General features: G+C 42.1%; 1 protein-coding gene and 1 long non-coding RNA gene across 7 annotated transcripts in view; both read right to left on the bottom strand.

The window, feature by feature from the left end:
• Nucleotides 1-26,730, bottom strand: part of SDK1 (sidekick cell adhesion molecule 1) — an 823,726-nt gene that overhangs the window by 670,838 nt on the left and 126,158 nt on the right. The window lies entirely within an intron of this gene.
• On the bottom strand, nt 9,173-16,297 carry LOC146404327 (uncharacterized). The gene is made up of 2 exons (XR_014840046.1): nt 13,496-16,297; nt 9,173-12,832 (listed from the first exon to the last, which is right to left on the bottom strand). It is a non-coding gene; the product is annotated as an uncharacterized LOC146404327 (long non-coding RNA).

The following is a 26,730-nucleotide window of genomic DNA, read 5'->3' as shown; positions in this document are numbered from 1 at the left end:
TTCACAGAGGAATATACTCTGTGCCGGGGGAGAACGCAAACACAGAAAGAGGGCAAAAGTAAACAACGGCAATTTCTAACAGAGTGACAGACAAAGGAGGGGAAATTCCCAAAAAAGCCACAGAAATATATGTACATCTTTGAATTTTAACTGTCTCCATATACAGGACAATACCATAGGAAATGTTTTCATAGTATAACGGCAGGTTGGCAAATATTTTCGTTTTTTAAATATCTGCAATACTGTATTATACGAGCTGTTAGTACTGAAGCCAATACACACACAACTAAGAGATTTTTTAATGCGTGGAGTTCCACTGTGGCTCAGCAGAAATTAACCCGACTTGTATCCGTGAGGTTTCAGGTTTGATCCCTGGCCTCGCTCAACGGGTTGCCACGCTGTAGGTCGCAGATGTGGCTTGGATCCTGTGTTGCTGTGCCTGTAGCATAGGCCGGGAGCTGCAGCTCCAATTGGACCCCTAGCCTGGGAACTTCCATACGCTGCAGGTGCAGCCCTAAAAAGCAAAAAAAAGTTTTCTTAACAGGACATTTTACTAATAAAGATCTTGATTTGCTATTCATAGATTTTCCCAGTAACTTTCTTGCTGTTTTACTTTTGAGACAACAGTCACAAGGTTACCTTCATTCCACAGACGTTCGTGGTATATGATTTAGAAAGAATTTATAAAGCCGTGTTGTCGATATGTCGAACAGAACCCCCAACCTGCCTGTTTCTAATATCAATTCCCTGCTTCTGGAGAGCTGCGGAAAGAAACGAAACACTTAGCAGGAGCAATATGCAGCCGGATCTAGGATCCTGAGACAGCAGCGGCACATCCCAGATCCCTCAGGAAAGCAACCACTTGTCCTGAAGAGCTTAGAAGACATTCGAAAGGAAGCTGACATGACCAAGGCCCTAAATTCGCTGAACAGATAAGACCCCGAAATGTCCATGAATTAATTATTTTTACCCATGTGAGTCAGCCTTAGTAACCGTCAACAACGTTACACAATTTTACTCAATAAAACGTAGAGTCCTCTCTTCCTGGTTCTAAGAACTGTCATTCATGTTAACGCGCTTTATTTATTTATTTATTTAGTCTTTTCAGGGCCGCACCCGTGGCATGTAGAGGTTCCCAGGCTAGGGTCTAATAGGCCCACAGCAGAGCCACAGCCACATGGGATCCGAGCCGCGTCTGCCACCCACACCACAGCTGACGGCAGCGCCAGATCTTTAACTCACTGAGTGAGGTCAGGGATCGGACCCACATCCTCATGGCTCCTAACCGGATTCGCTTCTGCTGTGTCACGACGGGAACGCCTGTGAACGCCTTTTGAACCATTTGTTTTCTCTACATTCAAAAAACCCATGTAGCATTCAGAGCTCATGAGCAGAGAAACCCAGACGCTTTGAGAACACTCCCACGAGGGGCCCACGGTCCCGGCAACCGCCCCAGGTACCATGTTCACGCAGGGCTCCCAGTCTCTTCCTGCTCACTGGTTTGAGTGGCCTTGGTTCCTATGCAGTTCAGAGAAGAGGCAACGCAGTGAAAGAGAACCAAATGGAGAGCGATCGGGTAGATCAGGGCTCCTGGCGGCTGATGAAGCGATTGGATTTCCTACGTGCACGGTTCATCAAATATTTCCTTCAGCTTAAATTCCAGTACATCACTCAGTCCTACCTCACACATGAATTTTCAGTGTCAAACAACTAATGTCATGAAAGCTAACGGGAATGAAATCTTTATTCTGATGCCACGCTGACACATCAGCAGGAACTAGGACAGCAGTCTTGGGCAGTGGCCCCCTGCCTGGGCAGCTCCCTTCTCTGGTCCCGAGTCCCCTATCCTCCATCTCTTCTCTGTCCTCAAAGAGCACCCCTTAATTTACAAAGGAAAATGCTCTGTCTGCTCTGCCTCTGACCCAAACGTGCCTGTACCTTACATGCTCATCTTCTCCTTCTCTCCAGACACCCTGGGAAAGAAGTCCCTGTTTTTTAACAGAGCTCCACGCCCCCTCAGCTCTTTAGGGACCCTGTGTCAGCTCCCTCCATCGTCCACTTTATTTTTACTCTTTATTCCCTAAACTTAGGACACTGCTCAAGTCTTGTTCACCTTACACACCCACCCCTCCCTCAATCTGACACCATCTCCTTCCAGCGACCAAAATGTCTCTTCTTCGCGCCAACCTACGGAAATTAACTCCTAGTACACCTGCCTCCACGCCACTCGCATCCTCTACTCAGTCCTCATGCCCTGTGTTTCAGTGCCACCTCAGGAACTTGGTCCTGCCTGCATCCCTGATAATCTCTGTTGCCAATTCCATCAGACACCTTTAAGGACTGGGCTGATGGGAAATCTCTGGGCCGGCTGACCACACGAACTACTGCTTCCCTTAGGAAACATTCTCCTCCTTCGGCTTCCACAAAACTCCTCTCCGATTTTTTTCTACCTTTCTGGCTCTTCCATTTCCGTTCATTGGGCGGGGGTGGGGTGGGGTCGGGGGGTGAATGAAAATAAACGAAGGAGAACCTAGTCACACAAGTCTCCTTGCTGCTTGGTATCTTTTGAGTTTAAATGGTAAATAGCTACCATATATACTGCTTCCTCATGAAACATAAAACTGTGAGAAAATTATACGATAATATTCATCAAAAACATAACACTTAATAACTACATACTATTTCGTCCTAGGAATACAGCATGTTTTATTTGATGCTTTAGATAAAAACCAAATCTTGTCCAACCTATGACTAATACCATTCTTACAGCTCCCTCCTGGTGAGAGACACTGAAAGTGCCTTTGCCTCTCTTTCATCACTTGTACGGCAGTGGATTCATCCAATCGGCATATTCCTCAGCAAGAAGATTTTGGAAAGCCTGACGCTGCAGCACAAAGCGCAAGGACTCCTTTCACAACACGTGAAATAAGCCATGTCGGGATCTGATCTCTGTGTGCAGGGCCTACGCAGGAGATGACCCCGAACAGACCCTGGAAGTAGAGTGCTTGCCTTCACACCCCTCTGGAGGAGCGGCCAGGAGATGGCCCAGCCCAAACGGTAGCAGGGCCTCACCTGGAGAGCCAACCCTAGGTAGCCCATGCCAGGAAGGAGGAGAAAGGCCTCTGTGAACTCAATGTCTCTGCATTATGTGAAAAAGGAAAAAGGGGGTTTCCTTCTTATGTTTAATAAATTACTTTCTTCACGGTGCTTACAGGTTACTGCTTTTGTAGAGCCACTGCACGAATATCCCAAATTTTCCCTTTTATACCCAGGGCCTTAAAAGTGTTAAGTTAGATCCCGATTAGTGGATTTGTTCACAGCTATAATCTCTCTTGTGCTTGCAATTTTAGTCAGCAACAATCAAGAGTATCAGGCAACATTTGACATTTGAGTACAGAGAAATAACCTTTCCCATCTACTAAATCCTGCTTTTAAAAAGTCATTACCTTACTGAAAATGGGGGCTGCTGGAGAAGAAATGTAATCATGTAACTATTTTAAAAGAATACTCATGGCATTTAAATTCAGAGGGTGCGAGGTCAAGTCCGGCACTTGCCATGGAGCCCAGGGTGAACACCTGGAGTGAAGCATTCTGCTCTGCGGGAGAACTGGAAGAACAGGTCTTCAGAGAGTCAGGTACCGTTTAGGAGAAGATTTTCTGTGCCCAATTCTTGCATCTCCTCACGTCCAGAAAAACACGAAAATCCTTCATGGTGATGTCTGCTCCTTGTGCCTAGGAGCAACCTTCAGGAGATCAGCTACAAATTTTTATAAAAGGTGTGCCTGGCTGCATGCAGCTCCCCCTCACCTTTATCTTATCCTGATGGTCTGCCCCCCCCCCTTTGGCACCTTCACCTGGTCTGTAGTTAGGGATAAAACAAAGAATGTCACAGTCATCTGCAAAAGCAGTCACCTCCAAGGGTGAGAGCCAGTGAGTCCCGCAGGCTGTGAAAAATCGGGATACTGGCCTTGACAGCTGAGATGCATATCAAAGGAAGGATTTCAGAGAGCCCAGGGCTCTTCCGTTCCTGCCGTAGGTGGCAAAAACTTCTATAGAACCAAGCTCCCCCCTCACCACCTCTCAACAGTTTCTCAGGCTACCCGAGATACTATTTCCTGGGCTCATGTCCTAATTTTGCCGAAATAAAGCAACTTTCAACCTCCAGGTTGTGCATTTTTCTTTAAGTCAACAGGGGAAAGAATGGTTTATTTATTAAAAGGCATTACATAATAAAGTACTATCAAGAAAAAGGCTACAGCAAGGCCCCTATATTTCATCATCGATAAAAGTAAATTCTGGATGACTTAAAGATTTCCGTATGAAAATTAACGTGATAACATCAAGACTGGAAGAATTCAGGAGCAAAATCATAGAACTAAGAAAGACAGGAAACCCACAACAATATAGGTAACTGTGGTAACACATTACTTATTTATTTTATAGCAAAAAATACCACAAACTACTTCAAAAATGTACAGATTAGTAAAAAAAAAAAAAATGCTAAAATAAATGATCAAAGAGTTAATATCCGTGATATAGAAAGCATTCCCATAAATTGTTTTAAAAAAGACAACTCAATGGAAAAAAAGACAAGCAACATAAAGAAGAAATTCACAGGAAACCAAAATGAAGTTGGTCAGTTAAAAATGAAAAGATGTTCAACATCACTGATCGTCAAAAAAATGACACTTAAAGCAAATTTGTACCCATCAAATTAGGAAAAATTTAAGTGAGTGATAAACACCTAGTACCGCTAAGGATTTGAGAAAATGAGTAAACTTGTAGGATACTTTTAGGATTATGGATTGCAGCAAATACTTGAGAAAGAAATCTAGCAATATCTACACAAAATTAAGTATACATACCCTGTGACCTGGCAGTCTCATTATTAGAACTCTTTTACAAATAAAAGCATTGCTACATAAGAATAAAGATACAGAAGCAAAGATGTTCATTATTCGCTATTTAAAATGGCCAACCATTGTTTGTCAAGCAATAGAAAATCTCACAGGAAACTGCTGAAATGTCTATCAACATAGAATGATTAAATAAACTGACCATCCGTACTGCAGATATTATATACTACAGTTAATTTTAAAGTAGGATGTTTATCTATTGTTCTGGAAGAATGAGAGGAAAAAGGCAATTTGCAGACTTATGTGACGGAATGATCCACTTACACAGCACATAATTGCTATCGTGAAGTCCAATACATTTGAAATGCATACGGGCACATAATATCTAAGTACCTATGTGTTTGCACTCGTTTGAGCATCGAGAAAGATATGGAAAGATAAACCCTCTAATGTTCACACCAGCTGGGGCGAGGGAGAGAAGCTGAAGAGGAGGCTGCTGGGGTAAAATACTTAACTTTTCCTACATAATGCAAATCACTTCAAATGTTACCATTATTTTACTTTTGTAATTAAAGTATTCAATGTAAAACTGTCTCCTTTAATGTAGTTAATATATAATATTTAATACATTAAAACAGATATAAATAATACTGAATTATAAACCTGCTGAGTAGAGAACACTTTTTAAATGAGATTTATTCTATCTGCATCCTCAAAGATGTTAATAAGATTTCAAGTTCAGAGCTCTATAACCCGTCACTTGCACAAAAAAGGGACCTAAAAGCCATCACAGCAGATTCATTCATACTTCACATAACTTCATTAACTTTCCCTTCATGGAATTCATCTGTTCTTTTTTTCAAATTTTTTCTTGAAGCTGTTCTACTGATTACACGGTGTCTAAAAAGATGAGCCATGTAAAGACTTCTGAAAGTCTGAGAAAGAATTTGAAGAGAACTCACAGTAAAGCAATAATCTCATGAGCACCACTTGATGATAGAATTTAATATTCACAAACACTTGCAGCTAAAACAATACCCTGGATAGTAACCTAATTCTATGCAATGCCACTGATTTAATATTAATTATTTCTTAGGGATTGAATTAAAATACAGTTTAATCTTGTTTGAAAACAAGGATTGCTTAAAATCATTGTTAGCTTGTTCTACAAATGCTACTTTATAGTACACTATCAAGAATCCACTGAAGAAGATTAAAAGCAGACGTTATAACTAGAGTTGAATGGATGTGAAATATTTAACTTGATCAAGTTTCTGAAAGTTGGCTGTTCTTACATTCTTTTTAAAAATCCTACTTTGAATATAAGTCAAATAAAGCACTGATAGAGCAAATGTAGTTTTGTCAAGGACCACTGGACATTTTACCAACTGTAAGATTGTATCCAATTTTCTGTAACTGTATGATAAAGGCAAAGAGCAAATATTTTAAATTAGACAAACTTTGGTTTGCACCCTAATGCAAGTATTTCTTCATTTTGTGACTTTGACTAAGTCAATTTACTTCCATAAGCTTCATATTCTTCATGTACAAAACAGATAATATAACCTAATTAATGCATGGGGATCTAGAAAAAAATTGGAGATAGCACTCAAGAGTATCAAGCGCAGGGCAGGCTCATGAATTACAGTAACTGACAGTGATTGTTAGCAAAACTTAAGATTTACACCAAAGCTATTACAAATTCCAAAAGCAAAAATACACTCGAATACACATAAATCATGTCTACATTAAACTGGCTGAAGTCCTTTACCCTGGGAAATATATTCTGACGTAATGTAACAGACAAACTTTATTTTAAAAGAATGTAATCATAAGGAGAGCTTCCTGACGTCCAGAGACCAAGGTGGAGCACACCCACCTCTCCCTATACCTCCTGCTGGGCACAGCTACAAACTCTGGGCATTACATATAAAGCAATCATCAAAAGACAGAAAGGTGGGAAGAAGTATGACTGGTTAGGGACCTCAGGACCCAAAGAATGAGACTCGGCAGTATATACCTTGGGTTTTCTTTTTGCCTATGCCAGGGGAGCTGCTGAAGAAGAGAGCAACTTGGAAAAATTCATGGGAGCAGACAAAAAGAACTGCAAGAAAAACGTGCTCTCTCTACACAAAGCACCAGGAAGGACACACTCTAAAACCGAAAACTTGCAGACAATAAACACTCTACTCCAGCAAAACACCTGGGAAAAAAACCATAAACCCCCTTCCTGTAAGTGAAAGTCAAGCGGGCTGCCTACAAGGCCACCCTGGCCCATCCCCCCACCCCTCTGGGGTTCTATCAGAGGACAAGCACTTCCATCACCACCGAGCAGTAACGAATCCCACCCTCCCCCAGCCCCAACCGTCCCTCGTGCATGGGGATCAGTGCTTTATATAAGGTACCCCACCCCACCAATCGAGCTGGATACTGGCCTATCACAAAAGGAGGATGAAACCTGGACAGCAATCTCCTCACGGACTGCAGAACAGAAACACATGTAGAGAGAGGAGCACAGAAGTGGGATCATCCAAGGAGAACCAGCCGTGGACCATAAAAGTGGGTCCAGGTGTGGGTGGCCCACTTTTAAAAGAACTTTGAAAAACTACAGATGTCTCGTAAAAGCCGTGGAGTTTTCCCACTCTTGGGTGGGGTACAGAAAGAGCCTTCCTTCTTCTTAGAACGACCTACTGCTATCATTACATGCGGAATTCACCCACTCATTCAACACATACGTTTTTTTCTAAACACAGGGATACAAAGAAGAGTGAGAGAGAAAGGAGGAGGAGGAGAAGGCAGTTTGGACACAGGAAAAGCAGAGCGGCGCGAAGCGGCTGGGAAGGCGGCGGTGCCTGGGAGGCACCCAGGGAAGAGAACAAGAACAGGCAAACCTCGCTGGCAGAAAGCTCAACACTGTAGGACCACCTGCTAGAGGGAGACCACCCAAGGGAAAAGCAGAGAGCTGGGGACTGGGCCCAGGAGGGATCAACCACCGCGTAAATAAGGACACACGTGGACGAACGAGTCCGTCCCAGGGTAAAGGGCCCGGGACAACAGCAGGGCGGGGTCAAGACTGCTGGGAAGGAACGGGCACTAGAGTATCAGAGCGCGGCGGGACGGGGACGGGGAGGCGGCACAGGACTCGCTCCTGAGTCTCTTTGCTTCTCGTCAGCATTCACTTCCTAACGCTCTCGTCCACACTAGCTCATTCCAATCCTTTCTCCAAGTGCAGCCATAGAGATTTTTGTCAGTACTGGTTTGCTCCCGGTCCCTCTTTTCCTTAACCCCCCAGTGGGCCTCCTTTGCTCTGACAGCAGAGACACACCTCCCAGCACTCGGACCCTCGCATCTAACGCCTCAGAACCACCTGGACCTGACCTGCTGCTCGCTGCTCCCGCCTCCCTGGCCTCTCTAGGTGCCTCAGATGCGAGGCGCGCTGGGTGCTCGCTCGCGCCAGGGACCCTGAGGGAGTCGCTCCCTCTGCTGCTCACTCTTCCCTCCCTCTTCGGATGGTGATGGAAGCAGCCCATCCTCAAGAAGACCTTTCTGGACCTCCAGCAGCGGCAACAATAAAATGTTCCTGCCTCTACAGCATCCACCACAGTGAGCATCTCTGGAATGACTCCGTGTCTACCTCCCTCTCGAGGAGAAGCAGCTGGGAGATACTGAATGATCTGGCTCGCGAACCACATCCCAGGGCTCGGGGAGCACCCGGCATATAGTAGGCTCTGGATAAGCACTCGACGCAAACGAAAATGACACCCAGGAGCAAGGGCTCATGATCACTAGGGAGTACCTGCCCTGAAGTCAGAAACACCTAATACGATCTTTTGTTCATGAGCCATCTAAATAGCATTACATGAAGTACCGCGGTATATGATGATAACAAATACTCTTTGGTTATTAAACCATTTCTGTGCATAGTCTTCTGCCTTCCGGACTTCAAGTCATGTTGGCAGATCATGTTCTGCTTAGCTTGAATTGAACCTGAAATTGTAATTATTTGCACTTTTTTTTTTTTTTAACTTCCAATGGTGATATAACTAGCCCGATGACCTTAAATTTATAACAAAGAATCTAAAAAGCCATTATGTTCATGGACCAAAAATTAAAATAGAGGCATTATCTTCAAGGTCACTCAAAGCTGAGTTTAACAAATTCGATTTCCCCTCGGCAATCACAAATGAACAAAGTAAGCACCAATCAAACTAGTATCAAACTTATGTGACTCCTATTTCTGCCAACTGTACGGGAAATATTTAAACTCTGTATTCATCTAGCACTATGGATTTTGTAACTAGTCATTATCTCCTTCATTAATAAGCAGTTAGTGATAAAATCAGATCACATCATCTGTGCAGTTAATTACAAGCCGGAAAATATTCAGGGTATACAAATTTTATTAGCATGGCTGACATCTGTCAACTATTTTGGTTAATTACTTCTGAATTTGGATTCTCGCCTTCAACTATTTGAAATTTAATACATTTGATATAAAGGGTTTTCAAGCTACCATTATTTCTGTTCAGTATTTTTGTCTTATTCCTATTCTAAAATTTTCAGAAATAAGTCGTCAGCTCTTAGACTGACATAGTTTAAACTGTTAATTGGCAGAAAACTATCTACCGCATGGTTCATTTTTTTGGTCAATGTTCATGAAATACTCTCAGCATTACCATATAGGACAGAAAATATTGTGAACTCTAAATTACATGTTAAGGATATCGCTCCACAACTTCACAGAGCAGGAAAAAGCATTTGGCTTTTTATTTTTATAGGTTGGATGTGGATAGGTGGGTTGGTTGCTGTGTAAGTAAACGTGGTTGCCAGCCCTCCTCTAATCTATAAGTCATTCGAGGGCAGCCTTCTTGGAAGAAATTAGTTTTGCACTGAAAGAGAAGGCTGACTGAGGTGAAAAGAAAACATCAAAAAAGTAAGAGGGAATTCAAGAGGTGAGCAGAACAAATAATTGACAAAGTAAAGCAAAAGCCGTTCACTGAACACACAGTTCACATTTGCACAGTAGTCAGTGGCAACGAGAACAGACAAAAGGAACGATAAAAAGTGGAAGAAATATATTATGCTAAAAACACACAATGTACCCAGCACACCAATCCCAGGTGTTTACTTTTAATCTCTCCATGCTACGATTAGACAATTTTCTGAATCCTGCAAAGAAAAGAGGCATAGAGATACCGACTCCCCAGATGTGCAAAGGCATAATGGTAATTTGAATCCAGGCAGGCTAACTTCATCCTCTCAAGCACAACACTACCCTAGTTCCAAAGGATGTGTTCTCCCGAGAGCAAAGTATAGGCCCACGGTCAATGACAACGAGGGTCTGACTCGTCCTTGAAGAACTGGTGCTTCCTCTGCAGTGACCCGTCACCCGTCCACTGTCATCTTCACGTAACTGAACAAGCAGGGCTGCGGGTAGCAGCTGTGGTCGTGATAAACAGCCCCACCGCCCGAGTCAAAGCTTAGCATCACCACCAAAATCAGCATTGCTGCAGAAAGATGTGAGGCCCCAATACGAAAGGGTATATTCTCTAAAAGGTATGGTTATCAAAACACCTGTTGGAACTGACCTCTGTCTTTCACAACTAGAATTATGTTGCTCCTATTAATAATGGCTTAGTATTTGTTGCATGTGTTCCTCTGCCATTCCTAAAGGAAATTCCCAAGGAGGCTAAGGGAGGATGTGAATACTCTTGGATCTCTGGCTTAAAACGCCTCCCCATCTTACCCCAAATGCCCACCATCTGGTGTGGTTATCAGCAGGCTGAGGATATCTACTTACCATTGACTGCCATCTGTGGGACAAGGATGCTTGTGGAGGTCTTGAGGTTCTTACTGAGTAAGACATCCAATATTTAGACATGATTTTGTGGAGACACTGTCAAGCAGATCAAGCAAAAAGATCAATTCCCATACAAATCAAAACCACAATGAGCTGTCACCTCACCTCTGTCCAAATGGTCATCATTAACAAGTAACAGGTGATGGTGAGGAGGCAGAAAAAGGGAACCCTTATGCACCATTGCTGGGAATGTAAACAGATGCAGCCGCTATGGAAAGCAGCAAAGTTCCTCAAAAAAATTTAAAAAATTAGAACTATCATACCATCCAGCAACTCCACTCCTGGTTATTTATCCAAAGAAAATGGAAACACTAATTTGAAATGATATCTGTGCCTCCACATCCGCTGAAACACTACAACAGCCAAAACATGGAAGCAACCTAAATCCTTCAATAAGTAAATGAATAAAGAATGTAGCATTACTCATCCATAAAAAAAAAAAAGACATCTTGGCATCTGTAACAACTTGGATGGACCCAGAGAGCATTATGCTAAGTGAAATAAATCAGAGAAAGGTAAATACTAGCCGATTTCAATGATACATGAAATCTGAAAATAAGACAAACATAACACAACAGAAAGAGTTACGCATACAGAGAACAAACAGGTGATTGCCGGGGAGGGGGAGGGAGATGAGAAAGTACAAACTTGCGGTTTTAAAATAAATGTCATGGGCATGAAATGTTTGGTGCAGGGACTATAGCCAATGATAATACTTTTGTGTGGTGACATTCGGTAACTAGACTTAGCGTGCTGATCGTTGTGAAATGGACAGAAATACCCAATCGCTGTGTTATGTATGAGGGACTATGTTATTTACGTACGTAGTGCCATAGGTCAATTACACTTCAAAACAAACAAACATCGAAAATGACACCAGATCCACGGTTATCAAAGGCTGGGGAAAGGGTTCCGGGGGGAGGGGAGTTGGAGGAGGGCCGTCAAAAGGTACAAACTTCCAGGTGTAAGTTAAGTACTAGGGATATAAGATAGAGCATGATAAATAGCATTAACATGCTGGATGCTATACATGAAAGTTCTTCGAGTAAATCCTAGCACGTCTAACCACAGAGAAAAAATATTTTTTTCTATTTCTTTAATTTTGTACATATATGAGGTGATAGATACTAACCTTTTTGTCATCATTGCATAACGTATTAAGTCATTATCCTACACACCTTAAACTTACATAGTATTACATGTCAATTGAATCTCAACAAAATGGGGGGGGGAGAGACCACTTCCCAGCATCCTGTTTAATCTGTAAGGCACCCTAAGTATTCCTTTTGCTGTGTCTCCTGATCAGTGATCCACAGTAGTTTATTTTTTAAACCCAGTTAATAATTTTAAATTTCAGAAATCTAGAGACCCTGTTTATGGTTTGAAAGACACAATATTAAGATGTCAATTCTCCCCACACTGATCTATAAATTCAATCAAATCTCAGTCAAAATCCTAGCAGACCTCTGGGTAGAAAATGACAAGCTGATTCTAAAATTCATATGGGATAGTCAAAACAACTCTGGAAAAAGTACCAAAGAAGAACAAAGTTGGAAGGCTAATGAAGAATTATTACAGAACTACTATAATCAAAACACTGTATTTGGCATAAAAAGAGACAATGGATCACTTGAACAAAATAGAATCTCAAACAGAACCAGACTCGGGTGAACAAGTGATTTCCAAGAAACTGCAGAGGTAATACAGTAAAAAGAGCCTTTTCAACAAATGGTACTGGAAAAATACAGCAATTCATCCGTTACACCGTAATTCAAAGTGGATACACTTACAACTAAAAAAATTCTAAAATAAAAACTCAGAAAAAAATATTTGTGATCTTGAGTTAGTCAAACAGTTCTTAGAAATGAAACCAAAAGCACAATCTATAAGGGACACATTGGAAAACTGGACCACATTGAAATTAGAAACTTCTACTCTTAAAAGACACTGTTAAGAATACGAAAAGGCAAGTCACAGACTAAAAGCGAGTTTCTGTAAAGTACACACCTGTTATACCTGCTTTCAAAATTCAACAAAGAAAACAACCCTGGAGCTCCCGTTGTGGCTCAGAGGACTAAGAACCCAACTAGTATCCATGAGGATGTGGGTGCAATACCTGGCCTCATTCAGTGGGTTAAGGACCTGGTGTTGCCACGAACTGTGGTGTAGGTCACAGACGCAGTTCGGATCTGGCGTTGCTGTGACTGTGGGGTAGGTGGGCAGCTACAGCTCTGATTAGACCCCCAGCTCGGAAACTTCCACATGCCACAGCTGCAGCCCAAAAAAGAAAAAAGAAAACCCAATTTAAATTGGACAAAGGATTTGAACTGACATTTCACCAAAGATATATGGATAGCAAATGAGCACAAGGAGCTCAAAATCATTCGTCATTAGGGAAATACAAATTAAGACAACAATGAGATGTCCCTGCATACTTATTAAAATTGCTAAAATTAAAAAGACTGACCATACCGAGCATTGGCCTGAATACAAAGAAACTGCAACATGGTATAACCACTTTGGAAAGAGTGTCTTTACAAAGTACACTTACCACATGACCCCACCACTTCATTCCTATGTTTTAGTTTTCGCTTTTAAGGCTGCACTTGCGGTATATGGACGTTCCCAGGCTAGGAGTCAAATTTGAGCTGCAGCCGCCGGCCTACATACAACCACAGCCACAGCCATGCAGGATCCGAGCCGCGTCTGTGACCTACACCACAGGTCATGGCAACACCGCATTCTTAACCCACTGAGCAAGGCCAGGGATTGAAGCCACATCCTCCTGGATACTAGTCTGGTTCATAACCTGCTGAGCCACAATGGGAACTCTCACGCCTATGTTTTCCCAAGAAAAATGTAAACCTGTAACAAACACTTATACACGGATGTTCATACAAGATAATAGCCCAAATCTGGAAATAATCCAAATATCCATCAACAGATGAATTGATAAACTGTGGCACATACATACAATGTAATACTTAACACGGCAATAAAAGGGAACAATGGATACACAAGCTAGATGAACCTCAAAATAATCGGTCCAGACAAAAGACCTCCTGCATGCTTCATTTTACATCAAACTGGTAAAAAACGCAAACTAATCTACAGAGACAAAAGCAGATCGGTGACTGACAGATGATGGGGGCATTTGCAAAGAACCCGACAGGTGGATTACAACTCCACTCAATGAAATTTGAGGGGAGGGATCTATCTATCTGTATGTATCTAGATTGTGGCGGTAATTTCATGACGTCTACATAGTAACACTTAGCAAATGGCATACTTCAAATATTTTTAGTTTGCTCTCTGTCAACGACACCTCGATAGAGTGGGAACTTTTGAAAAAAAAAGTCCAGTATAGGTTAGTTTAGAAGTTAATTAATGGCCCATTCTGATCTACCTCAGATGCCTCTGACAGGAAAGGAAGTCTTCATGTGAGCATTTTATTTTTTTCCTGTTTACTATTATTCAATGAACTTATCACATCTGTAGTTGTATAATGAACATCACAACCCAATTTCACAGGATTTCCATCCCACAACCCAAGCACATCCCCCTATCCCCAAACTGTCTCCTCCACAGACCAAAAAGCTTTTCAGTTCTTGTGAACAATTTAAGCTGTGTTGGCCACTCTGTCTTCCTCTCACAAAGCCATTAGGTTTAAGTTATGATAAAACCAAATAATGTCTGAATGGAAAAGGTTCTTTTTCTGTTCTATAAGCAAATTCTGATAACTCACCCCAAATTTGGTCATTAAGAAAAAAATTAAAGCGAAGAAGAAACATTATTTTTTCACCCCTCTGGAAAGTATTAACTAAGCTAATACAGGACATTCCAGGTGATACTGACTTACCGGAGCATTCCTGTACGGATTCAGTACGAGTACTGATGTGCGGAATTTTACATTTTGCTTACACATGGGCGCGTAACTGATTGCTGTCCACTGCGTCAGTCATAGAAAAGCTTGATCACACCCCAAAGCAACTAAGATGAGTCTTGACTACTCGTCCACTGGTTTGCAAGGCACGTCCCAGTCGTCTCTAGTGGAACAGCAGGATCCAGAGCTTGCAGGCTCTTCATGTATAATTGTGGCTTGAGAAACATTAGCTTTATAGAATTTTTTTTTTTGGTCTTTTCTATGGCCGCACCTGCGGCATATGGAGATTCCCAGACTAGGGGTCTAATTGGAGCTGTAGCTGCCAGCCTACACCACAGCCACAGCAACACAGGATCCGAGCAGTGTGTGCAACCTACACCACAGCTCCTGGCAACTCCGGATCCTTAACCCACTGAGCGAGGCCAGGGATGGAACCCGCAACCTCATGGTTCCTCGTCAGAGTCGTTAACCACTGAGCCACGACTGGAACTCCAGCTTTATAGATTTTTAAGGAAGAAAGTGGCATACATTTTGGATGGAATGTTTACTCAGGGTAAATACAGTTTATCTTTAAAAAAAAAAAACAAAAAAAAACGGGCTATGGTGTGTGTAATCAGTTGCGGCTCAACTGAAAACTGCCATCAACTACGGACTCAAAAGGCTCGATAATAGAAAGGAGAAATGGGTCAGTGCCAATGAGGGAGTCAGTGAAGAACACTTTCAGGACGGGGTTATGTGGGTTGTGTGAAGTGAGAAGAGAAGATTACATGGGGACAAAGACTAAGAATTTAAGTGGGGAAACAAAAACATCCAAGAGGAGTGTTGGCAATGAAAAGGAGAGGCCCCACGTCAACCAAGTGACAGGCCGGGAGTGGAACCCAGACACATCCCGGCCCAGAGCCAGACTCTTGACCACGACACCAAAACCAGCTCTCTTTCAGGCCTTCAGTGGCACGAGCACATGGGCTAGTGGCTTTCCTAAGAGACGTTTCATGAGGCCTGCACTGCCTCTGCAGCTGACCACGTTACACAGACGACAGAGAGCACGGACACCCTCAGCAACAACAGGAAACACGCGCATTTATGAAGCTTCTCTCGAGTGGAAACCTGAGGGTCTAGAATATGCTGTGACTAGAGAAAGAGAAACTATTCAAAATATGTAACACATTCCATCGTCTGTCTTTAAATGAAGCCATCAAATTTAGCTGGCAGTCAGATGACATAACTCTAAATGATAACCCTCATTACATGTTTTGATGCAGAAGTCATAGTCACTGAGAATATGAAGTAATGGTGGCATATACACCTGGCTGGCAAATTTCTGACTTAGTGTTAAATACGATGCATAAAATCAAAAGCATATAAAGACTAAACAATGCAGCACCTTAAAAGCATTGTGGGGAAAAGGAGGGTTTCAAAAGACCTGGAGGGCCGGGAGTTCCCACTATGCCTCAGCGGTACCAAACCCAACTAGTATCTATGAGGATGCGGGTTTGAATCCTGGCCCTGCTCAGTGGGTAAAGGATCCAGCGTTGCCATGACCTGTAGTGTAGGTCACAGACATGGCTTGGATCTGGTGTTGCTGTGGCTGTGGTGTAGGCCGGCAGCTGCAGCTCTGATTCAATCCCTAGCCTGGGAACTTCCATATGCTACAGGTATGGCCATAAAAAGAAAAAAAAAAAAAAAAAAAAAAAAAAACCCTGGAAGGGAGGTTAGTTGCAAATATTGACTATGTGGCCTTGGATAATAATTATTCTAAGTCCATTTCTTTATCTGTAAAATACAGAATAATTTCACTAGGCCTGACGATGTCCCCGGATTGAGACTATCAAATGAGGTCACGTATAAGAAACTGTAAGTCTCTCACACGTGTGAGTGGGCATTCTCAGTGTCATCACACTCTCTCTTCCAGCGCTGTCACCTAGGTGGTTTCTTCACCGTTAAGTGCCGGGACTACACAAGATGAACCTTCTCTTCGGCCAAAGCTTCTACAAAGCTATGCGAATAATTTTTTTTTGTTACTGCTGACATCTAATAGAGCATTACAGATTTCATAAGTATCCTTTTTTTTTTCAAGTTTTGCTTTTCATATGCTATGAAACATTTGTGTTACTTATGCTAAATGATCCTTTTTAAAAAAATCAAATTTCAGTCTTGAAAACAGTGACATTCATCTTTTATTCCACCTCGAAATCCACCTCTCAGTTCTGGGAAACAACAGTGTTAGGAGAGTGGTTTTTAATCATTTGCTACTTATAACTCAGGTTCTTAGAGTTATTTCTTGCATTGGAATATCTCCTTTCACCCATGAAGGGCACTGAGCAAGAAAAGTGAAAGACCACAATAAAGCTTTCTGTACGGATTTTTAAGGATTGTATTAACTCTCTTGTAGTGTCATGAGATCGCTGAAAAAGAAAAGCAGTGTTCATCCCTTTCCTGGATTGATGGAAGAGGGGCTGCTGCCCCTTGCATATCTAACCCAGGATGTGTGTGTGTGTGTGACTGACATATTAGACATTCCAAGCTCTACATTTTTTTTTTTTTTGTCTTTTTTTGTCATTTGTTGTTGTTGTTGTTGCTATTTCTTGGGCCGCTCCCGCGGCATATGGAGGTTCCCAGGCTAGGGGTCCAATCGGAGCTGTAGCCACCGGCCTACGCCAGAGCCACAGCAACGCGGGATCCGAGCCGCATCTGCAACCTACACCACAGCCCACGGCAACGCCGGATCGTTAACCCACTGCCAAGCTCTACATTTTTTAAAAAAAATCTTTTTAGGGCCGCGCCTGCAGCATATGGAGATTCCCAGGCTAGGGGTCGAGTCGGAGCTATAGCCACTGGCCTACACCACAGCCACAGCAAAGCCAGATCCTAACAGTGTCTGCGACCTATACCACAGTTCACGGCAACGCTAGATCCTTAACCCACTGAGCAAGGCCAGGGATCAAACCTGCGTCCTCATGGATCCTATCAGATTCCTTTCTGCTGAGCCACCAACTCCAGCTCTACATTTTTCTTTTAATCAACAAATAATAATGAAGTAAAGATATACTTTCTATTGCCTATGAAGGTTCCTAGGGAGGGTAGATGAGTTTTTTTTAAAAAGTAGTCTAGCATCTTGCTTCTATTTGCAATTCTAGAGCATAGGTTTCAGGGAAAGAGGGAAGAAAATGAGCACAAAGACATTGTTCTAATTTAAATATTCTTCACAATTTAGTACTAATTACTTCTTTGAAGGTTCAATCATCTTTCTAAATGTTATGCAATAAGATGAAAATATTATGTGGTTCATAGCCAAGAACATTAATAAAAGTATTTTCTAAAGTATAATCATTATTTTCATTTTCTATTTAAAATTTTTCATTTTTTATCATCTCAGTTGCCAAATTTCAATCTTCATTGATTAAAAACACAGCAGAACTCTTTGCATACAAATTTATTCAGGTTTGCAAACATTAAATCATCATTAGATTAGAATGACAAGCATGACAAAATCAGTACTTCAAAAGAGGTTCAGGGAAATATAAAACCTAAAATGTATTGAATTAGGCTTTAGATTGAACCCGTACAAGCTTAAGCTCAATGAAAACTAATATTGCACACTTTTTAATCAATTACCTTATAATCATCCTCCTAAATCCTTTAATTTACCAAGAAATCCTATCTAAAAAGTTTTTTGAAGTGAGACATAAAATACCACTGAAATGCAAATTGATCCAAACTCCCACTGAATCCATCACATGTCACCTCACTTCAACTCGTCACATTATTTTTTGTGAGTGAATGCAAAGTGTCCTCAGTGCTCAACAGTGTTGTAATTAAAATCCGTATTACACAGAAAATAAAACGACATGATTATTTGGACCCATTATGGAACTAACTCTTTACAGTAACTTAGCACCCAAGTCGCATGATGCTTAAGTGCGTTTACAACCTTAAACATAATTTAGACCTAATTTCCAAAGGTAACCTTTAGTGCAGAGCAAGAATCCTGCCTTTTTAAGTATTTCTAGTGGAAAGAAAGCCCTCTGTTTCACTACACAATCCTGTGGCTAACAAATGAATATAGGGGAGAGGGTCAGGCTAGAAATATAAGTTTGGGAGTAAACACCATAAATCCATGAGAAAAGATGAGGGCCCCTGGGAGTGAACACAGACAGAAGGGAGGAGAAGAGAGGGAACCAGTCATAAGTAGCCAGACGACACGGGGGCAGGGGGCGGTAAAACAGCAGAGGTTAGCTCCCCTTCAGTCCCTCTTTGAGCAGCAGCCCCCTTAGTGAATCATGGTCAGAACAGGTGCATTTGGAAATCACACTAGAAAAGATTTCTCATGCAGTCGGTCTTACGCTTAGTAATAGTTTCCTTTCCTCCCAGTCACTACCTTCCATAAAATAGTGAGAAAAAGAAAACACTTATGTCTATAAAACAGAGGCTTCTGCAAAAAATGAAGAATCACAAAAACAAGTGGACGGTATGTGAGAAATCTTTAATTCACATGAAGCCAAACAGCTTGGAACTCACTGATCAGAAAGAGAATTATGGAATTTGGCACTTTATTCTGTGGGACATGACTTCACATCTTATTAGTGGGATCCAGACTGAGACTTAACGATTAGGAAAATTTTTCAAAAACGGATGCAGCATTTTAGTCCATCATCTTTCTTCCAGAAAAAAACATGCCTAAAACAAGAGGGTATAAAATCAGCACTGCTATGAAATGGGTGGATTTGAATCCGTATCTGTGTTCTCTGGGGGGCTGCCATGCTAGGGGGGTGACCTGGAAGCAACAGGAGGCTCCACCAGGCTGTGCTCCATTCCAACCCAGTGTCCAGCAGGGGTCATGCGTCCTGGGAAAGGCATCTAGAGGAGTAGTTGGACCATGTGTGTTGTGTCAGTTGACGTAGGCTGGAATCCCAGCTTGGACACTTAACCAAAAATGTGACCTTGGATGAGCTACTCAACATCTCTGAGCCAGAGTTGCCTCCATCTACGAAATGGAAACAATACTTTGGAGTCGTGGGGATTAACATGGAGAGACATACGTGATCTTCCATAAATGGCAGCCCTAAGTTTGGGGTTAAGCAAACTCCCTCAGGGTAAGTCCAAGGTGGCACTGCCAGGGCACTCATTAACACAAACCTAACAAAGAGCAGACCTGAGTAAAAATTCCACCTCGTATGCTTCTTCCCCAAGGGGAACAAAATGGAAGCACCCTCACAGGTCCCTAATGAAAGAAAAATCAGATTAACATATTCATCTGCACTAAATGAGTCTTTGCAAACATTGTTTCCTAATCTTTTCTCCATTATGCTGTCACTTTGACCAGGAGGCGGAGCAGCACAGCATGCCTACTTTCTAACTCTAGATTCCCAAAGAGAAAGATAATCCATCACGAAATGGGCCAAAATTAACAGCAAAAATAGTTTATAAGCAGGACCCACATGTATGGTTTTTGCCCCTTTTCTGTTATTCATTTATTGAACTTCCTTCAATAGGCTGCTTAAAAGGAACACTGCTTTTAAACTGTCAGATATGTGGAGTAACAATTCTTAACACTTCTTCAATGCACTGCGGTATTTATATGCAAAATAACCTATTTAACAAAAGTTAAACTTATTCATAAGTCACTAAGTACACAGGAAACTTTAAGGTAGAACTGTGTTTAAAGCATAAATTTCTGAAGTCAAATGCAGCATGCATGCAATCTGTAAGGCTGTCAAGCTTGTGATATATAAGCGCCATGCTAAAGATGAGATTTACAATAGCATCTTTTTTCCTGCTAAGCACTCACTATTGCTCTTAAAATTTTTCTGGGTCAGTTGAGCTGGAACGGCAAAAAGATTTCCAACATATTTGTATTTGAAGTTGGCCCCTAAAGGCTTCCACAGAAAAATTATGAGTTTTTTGGCCAAGCAATCTTTAATGTTGCAATTCACTCAGTCATTGGGCTGAAAAATTTTTTTCTGTTTAATATACACCTAAAGAAGAGGTAGAAAAAAAAAGAGATGAAGATAAACATGAAGATAAGCATGAAGATAGAGAAAGAGAGGTGGTGGTGGGAGAGAGAGGCAGAGGGGAGTTTATCCATCAAATACCGTCATCGGAGAACTTGCCTTAGCTTCCTGAGAGAAAACAAACAGAAATCTAATCCAACCAACCCCTCCCTCCCAGGAATTGAAATCACTAAACCAAAAAACAACTTGAATGCACTTTTTGAGCTGTGACTATAAATCCATACTTGCAATAGCAAAACATGTGTAGGATCACAAAAGGCCACAAAATTTCTCTCTGGCTGAACATTCCCTTGAGGCCAGCTGAAACCAGAGACTGAAGGACTTACCCAGGTAACTCGGGCAAAGGGAGGCCGGTCCATCCCCCTGCCTTCCGCCTACTTTCACGTGGACTCGCTGGCTTCTGTGCTGTCACATTTGGAACCATCTGGTCGGCATGAGTTATGCTGACTGGAATCTCTGGGGATATGTTTTGCAACCAAGATGAAATTTCGGGGAAACCTTCCTCTAAAATGAATGGAAAACTAGCTTTAACTCAGAAATGTCAACAATATAAAAGAACTCCTGAAGAGTCTAGTCACTGTTTTCTGTAAATGAGCACTTACAAGTCAGCAGTAACGTGCCAGGAATCTGTACAACAATGAGGCTCAGACACGGAATTCTTTCTGGAAGACACGGTACAGCAACATTCATCTTCAGACTGGTTTGGGAGTCCCTCTTCTTTTTGTCTTTTTAGGGCCACACCTGCGGCACATGGAGGTTCCCAGGCTAAGGGTCGAATCAGAGCTGCAGCTGCCGGCCTGCACCACAGCCACAGCAAGGCCAGATCTGAGCCACATCTACGACCTACACCACAGCTCATGACAACGCCTGATCTGTAAACCACCGAGCGAGGCCAGGGACCAACCCTGCATCCTCATGGACACTAGTTGCGTTCTTAACCCTCTGAGCCGTAACGGGAACTCCCTGGGAGTCTCTTTTTGATGAGGAAAAATATTTTGTCTTGGAGTTATAAGCAAATCACGTTTCCCTATTTTTCTGGTGGGGGGGGGCGGGGGGGAACACTCCTTCAAAAGCAACTCAGATGCAAATGTCAGTCTGCTCCACAACCCAATCAAGCAACACCATTCTGACACTTCAGGATGCCCTCTGGCCTGGGAAGGCAACAAACTTGGGTTCTTACTAAGATTGGGGTACTTTCTGCCACTTAATCTCTGAACTTCAGTGCCTGCTCTATGTGAAACCTGGCAAAATATACTTCCTACAGTAATATACTTTTAAATAACTAAGTCTGTTATGTAAGTTCAACATAAATATGTAACAAACTACTCTTTATTTCTTCCTACTGCTTAATCCTTTGTTTACATGTCAGTTTTTGGGAGATTTTGCCCTCTACATAATTAATTCACCAGTAGCTCTAAGACTGCCATAGTACAAATCAAACCTTGGGTACTGTCACATTCAAATTCCAGTAGCGGCAAATAACATGAAACTGCCGAGAGCCATCCCTGACTGGAGCACGATGGCACTGGGGCACCAGTGTGCGTGGGGGACTCAGCACCCGTCTCATAATGCCAAGAGCAATGTAATGATGCCCAGGCCAACTAGTTAGCCAAAATATGGAGGAACTAGCACGAATGTCATTCTCGTACTAGAAAAAATTCACCCTGAAATCTAAGGAATGAGAATATCTTGTTTACTGCTGCCTAAAAAACATTATTTTTAAGTATTTCACACGGGTTTACACAGTTCTTATCATAACTCTATCAGAATATTTTTCTCACTCTATCCAACAGGTGTTTTTTAAACTGGCATATATAAAGTTAGCTTGTGTCAATTAATCACAATGTGTAAGACTGAGCAGAGGCTGGATCTTAAAAGAACTCTAGGGAGAATCTTTTTACAAACCATTACCTCCTCAATATGAAAAAAGTCACTCCTGATTTGTATAAAATCTTTCTTCTTGCTCAGTTCGCACAAATCAAAATGTACCTACATCTCTATCAGGTAGATCCCATTTTACATATGAGGAAGTAGACGGAGGTTAATGTGCTTTTTCAAGGTCACAGAGCTAGTCAATTGCAAAATAGATTATCTCTCAGAGCTCCCCTTTCCCAATCATCCCGTAGTCCACTGGGCCATGCTGCTTCTCCTACTGAACTCGAAATAGATTACAAGATTACCATAAAAGTCTGATTCTTCCATTCACCACTTCATGGACTGCCTTTGCAAGTACAATACTGAAAAATTGATTTGGCATTTACCTTTGATATTTTTCATTGCAATGAAGCTGCAAAGAACGTGCCTAAGAGGCACAGTCTTACTCAGAGACCAAACCAACAGGTGTGTCTTCAGACCACTCATCTAAACAATCAGCAGGCATTAGGGTTCCGGTTAAGTAAAACCGGGACGTTTGTTTTAAGGTTCTTCCCTAGTGTTCAGATTAAGTCTGCTCCTGGTCCTTCTCCTATCACAGCTCTTTGGAAGCCCTTTAATTACTAGCAATATTCTAGAGGTGAATTTTAATTTGAAAATACAAAATATGGTGATAATTGTTTCCTTAGTTTAAAAGCAGCAAAAGACAGAAAGGCAGAAGCAAACAAGCCAAATATAATTAGTGCATAATGCACCACGTCAGGCACCTCCCATTCTCCTTCTGCTCCTGTTCAGTAGAGGACTGAGCCCCAGCAGCACTTGGGGCGGGGGGCAGGACTCAGCCCTCCAGCCCACAGACATCACATGGGTACCTAACTAGTGATGGAGGCTTAACTAGTGACAGACGCCTAACTTTTAGGGTGGACCAATCAAAGTCATTTTGTCTCTGAGATTCTGGAATCCGGTCTTAGAGACTCTGATTAGAATCTGCTCTCTGCTGAAACTGAGGAGATATAAAACCATGAGCAGTCAGGCAGGGCCTTGTGCTCAGAGGTCTAGAACAAGCCCATCAACGTAGAGAGAAGCAAGCCACCAAGCCAAGAAAAGCCTGCCTCCAGGGATCTTTAAGCCAGAGAGGCACAGCTAGAGAGAGAACAGGCAGGCTAAGAGAGAAGCTCCTAAGTGCCTCACAGAGTTCCAGCCCCTGGTTCTTGGGAACCAGGCAACTCTGAATGTGGAAACACCCATCGCAGCCTTAGAATTAAGTGCCTTTTTCGGTAGGCCAGAGTCTGTTTTTGATACTTGCTATCGAAAGAAGTTTAATTACTAATTGACATAGTCTGATACACATAGCAATATATTAACACCACTTATGTGCTAAGAGAAATGGAAACTATTAGGTAACTTCCATTTATTCTCAAATTTAGAGCACCTGCAAAGTGACTCCCTAGAAATGCTTTACTTATGAAAATACAGAAATGAAGACAGCTGCCCTTTCTGCAGAGGTAAACACCCGACAACTTAGCAGGGCTCCTATTCATCAACAGTGCTGCTGAAAGGAAGGAGCAGAGTTCTCAGGTTCCTAAGCTGTACTTCAAAATGTATTCTCTTCTATAATAATAATGTACATTTTAAGTAGTACAAAAAGACACCTAAAAAGAAACAGACATAGATATTGAGATGTGCATATAAAATAGGGGTTTGCAGCATGGCCCAGGTAATAAAATCGCAATTCCAAACATTTCTAAAGAAACTGCATTCGGGGTTCCCTACAACAGGCTTAGTTCAAAATCAAAGGTAAGAGATACACTCCATAAATGTCTCACTTTTAATAATGTTTTAGCCTGGTATCTTCTTCTTAAGAGCTATGTGATATTTTAAAAGGAAACTGGGTTTAAATCTCTGTTTTACCACTTACTAGCCCTGGTAGTTAAGTTACTTTGAGCCGCAGCTTCCTTATCTCTGTGAGGCCTGCTAACACGATTTTTATGAGAATTACATATTAATAGGCAAAAGCCGTGTGCAAGGCCTGGCATGACAGATGCACTAATAACCTCTCTTTTTCTCAGCCTTCATTTTTTCAGGCCTAGTATTAATCCTTTTAGTCCATCGCCACATCATGGCTCTCCTCTACCCCGAACAATTTCAGAGGAGCCGTGTGGGAGGGACACCTCGGCTTGGGGGGCCAGCCTGTATCTCAGAATCACTCCGATTTAACCGTGTGATGTGGACGCCTGCCTCCGGCTGGTCCATGATGGAGCACCGACGATGGGAAGCTGAAGGTGAGGTCGCTCTGCTTCCCCACCGACACTGCTTACCTCCAACTTAACCAGGTACCTCACTGCTAACTATTTACCCCACTTTCTTTCCACGCGACTATTAAGACGTTCCTTTCCTTCTCAGGGATTCTTCGTTTGTTCTAGGCTGGACCCTCCTTCAACCTTGATTCATTCCAAGAAGCAAGCTCATGTGAGGTCAAGTGTGTCACGGCTTCCGGAAGCTTTTGTGTGATCACTGCACAGTAATTCCTCTTTCAGACAAGCCCTGGCAACACTGCAGGGTCAGGCCAGCTAAGAGACAGAGTCCCTACAGGACTACAGGCCTGATTAGAGACACAGACGACTTTCTGAAGACAATCCATTGTTTAGAACTACACTGGTATTTTGACAGAAGCATAGACAGACAGACTGTGCATTCTCATAGCATTAAAAGTCCAGAGACATTTAAAAAGTTATGAGAATGGGTTTCTAACGCTTCTAAGCTATGTGTCTGTCTAATCTGAAACTCAATTTCTTTGACTGGAGAATGACTGTAACACACAGGCAGCCCTTGCTTTGTATGGTTCTAAAATGCATACATTTCAGTTACCACATTTTAGTTAAATAACACCATTTGCTTAAAAACAAGGTTCAAATGTCAGTTACTGTAGTATATTAACCATGAAGAATTACATAAAGCACAAACTTCTATACTAGCTCTTCAATCCAGAAAGCACTACATGAGCAACAGATGTGTACCACGAGCCATGACGAATCAGCTCACATCTTTCAAGGCTGTTCATTCATACACAGACAGCAAAGTACGTAGCTGTTTTGCCTCCTTGGCTCCCCATGTTTAGCTCACTTGACATCTTACAAAAACTGGTAATCCAAAGAGGGTATTGGCTGGAAAAAAAAGATAAAAATGCAAAGAAACAGACAGTGATAAAATTGGAATTGAAATTTAAATCAAGCATAAATAGAGTTTACAGAGAAACATCTGACCATGGGAACAGTGGCACCACTGATGTTTGAAAGACTCCATGTGCAGCCACAGGGAGCTGAAGAAGCAACTTAATGTCAACAAGCATGAGGATGAAGAGGTCCTGAGCAAGCGATACCAGTGGAGACCTTCAGATGAAAGGAATTCCATGAGAAATTTCACTCAGGATAAAATACGGGAAGCTGATCCAAACTTAGAAAGGAGTAGGACAACTCACCACGGCGTGCAGAGAAACGGTGACCCACATGTTACACAAGATGGAGGGAAAACTACTCACGCCGCTCTTGCTAAGCTTTACGTCTCAACGTTTCTAAGGTTTTTTGTTACAGTGCACTACATCAGTATTTTTTTTCATTTCCCTGCACATTTCTAACAGAGGCTAAGAGAGTTTTCAGTGCTTTAACAAAAATCTTTAAAGGTCCTGAAACCACTGGAACGTTCCCCACTGGTTATTAAGATTGTTTTGCGTGGCCCAGCTTGCCCCATTGCGCATATGGTCCTGCACTGTCCAGCAAAGTGAGGGCGCCTATGTAACCTTTAGATGGCTGTAGCAAAAAAATAAATGATACGATGCTCGTAATGCGTTTCTTGGGAATGAGGCTGGATTGGCAAGCAAAGGCTGTATTCTGAAGAATCTTCATGCTAAAGATTGATTATCAATTCCTTCAGTATGACAGGGAACCACTGACGGACGTGAGGGGAGTGGCAGGGCAAGATCTGCATGTAACTGGTCATATTGAGGAGGACAGATTTGAGGAAAATTCTCTTTAAAGGAGTAGAGGAGTTGGCAGGAGAGAGTAAGAGCTTCTAAACTAAGACTGTGGCCCCCCAGGATGGAAAAACCATCTTCAAGATATATTTAAAGGTAGAACTGATCCCAGATGGTGACCGACTCAAGAGAAGAGTTGGCGATGGCTGCCTATGGCCAATCCAGGGTAATACTTCCTGCCATGTGTTGAATGCCACGTGCCAGCAACTGTCCTCGGG

This window comes from Sus scrofa, chromosome 3 (assembly GCF_054392235.1).
Source record: "Sus scrofa isolate SSC_HxYL_T2T_F1_AM1 chromosome 3, Sscrofa_HxYL_maternal_Yorkshire_Landrace_v2.0, whole genome shotgun sequence".
NCBI lineage: Eukaryota > Metazoa > Chordata > Mammalia > Artiodactyla > Suidae > Sus > Sus scrofa.
The sequence above is the reverse complement of the archived record's forward strand: the minus strand, read 5'-3'. Positions and strand labels throughout refer to the sequence as shown.